Here is a 1,818-nt window from a genome sequence, read left to right as displayed (position 1 = left end):
GCCGCGGGGTTGTTTCTCTTAGAAAATAATAGATTCTGGGTCTTGTCTCCAGTGTGCTCTGGGACTCTTAGCCATTGTTTGAATTGCGTGGCTTTGTGGGACCTTAGCACCGTGCTTTGTGTCCTGGACAAAAAGTCATCAACAGCAGGACCGCTCTCAATTCCAGGATGATGTTGCTTCCTCCTGTCACTAACCCAGGGACATGCCCAGCACCAGACCACAGTGTCCCCACTGTTTGCCTGGACATCACTGTGCCTGGGTCCTTGATCCTCACAGGTCTTGATTCTAGGCCATGGAGGAGGAACGTCAGCCAGAGAAGGGGAGGCCTGGCTATCCACGGCTGCTGCTCCATCTCGGAAGTTCACACTGGCCTGTCTTACGGGGCTCTGAGTGGGTGGGTGGCCGACACCTGTTTGCTGACCCAGGGTGGCCCCAGTCAGCCTTCAGCCAAGACACCTCAAGGCTCAGCATTGCTCCCAGTGACTGCTGACCCGGGGTAGAGTCGCAAAAAAACAACTTCCAGAAGTTGCTTTCATTTCCCCGGCTGCTCTGCAGTCTCCTTGGGGCTCAGAGTGGGGCAGGGCCATGTGCACACGTGTAAGGGACCAGGAAGACATGGAGGCATTAGTGGCAGCGGCCAGATGGAGGTGGCCACGGATGGCCCGAGGTGACGGTTTTTCAGGGAGAGAGAAGAGGGATGGAGGCGAACGTGGGCTGGGGGCCACCATGCAGACTCCGTAGCTTCTAGAAGCTCCAAGTCTGTTTCAGGGTGGGGAGGCTACAGTTACTGCAGATGCCAGGGGTCGTGGCAGATGTGTTGACATCCCTGAAGGGCAGGGGGACCCACTCACAGTGGAAGACCGAGACAGCTCTTGAGCAGGAGCTCTGGTGACATTTTCTCTCTACCCCTCCTACCCAAGGTTCCATTCTCAGAGGTCTTAGATTCCTGTGACCTCTGTCCTGTGTATAAATGGGGGTGCCCTGACCAGAGACCACCCTCCCCCCATCCTAAGGTGTGAGGTGTAAGCCTTCAGGGGACACCCTGTGCCCAGCTGATGGAATATTTCCTAAACAGAAATGCTCATGATGATTTAGCATAGAAAGTTAGTAAGCAATTAGCAGTGGCAAGTGTGAAAAATCCCACAACCCTTGGCATTGCTGTGCTTGTGTTTGGGGGTTGAGGAAGTTGTACGTAAGTCCTGGAATACTCCAGCAAGCCCAGTAATCAAGATGGTTTCTGGTGGCTGACAGGTGGGTCTATATGACGGTGGGCACACCAGCTGCTGGCATGATGCTCATCCATGCGGGATGCAGCGGGCCAGCATGGGATTTCCTCATGCAGCTCACCCCAATGTGTTTATTTCCGGAATTTCCTTTTCTTACTCTTGGGCTGTTTGAGAGGGATGGGGAGGCGAGGTTCAGAACTAAGACAGTGGACTGACGAGGGATGATACTGCTAAGGGGAAAGGGCTTACTATGCAAGCCTGATGACCCCCTGAAGTGGTCTTTTGACCTCCATATACCTGCACATGCATGCTCACCCCCACACAGAAAGAAATTAGTAAATAAATATTTTAAAAAATCGAATGCCTGGTGGGGTAGCCCATGCCTTTAATCCCAGCACTTGGGAGGTAGAGTCAGGTGGATCTGTGAGTTCGAGGCCAGCCTGGGCTACAGAGTTGAATTTCAGGATAGCCAGAGCTGTTACACAGAGAAACACTGTCTCAAAAATCTGAAACTAAAATCGGATGGCTTCCTGCAGCAGCACACCCAAGACTTAGAAGACTCGTTAGCGAAGGCAGGAGGATTGTCAAGAGT

The sequence above is a fragment of the Peromyscus maniculatus genome, chromosome 23 (genome assembly GCF_049852395.1).
Source record: "Peromyscus maniculatus bairdii isolate BWxNUB_F1_BW_parent chromosome 23, HU_Pman_BW_mat_3.1, whole genome shotgun sequence".
NCBI lineage: Eukaryota > Metazoa > Chordata > Mammalia > Rodentia > Cricetidae > Peromyscus > Peromyscus maniculatus.
The sequence above is the reverse complement of the archived record's forward strand: the minus strand, read 5'-3'. Positions refer to the sequence as shown.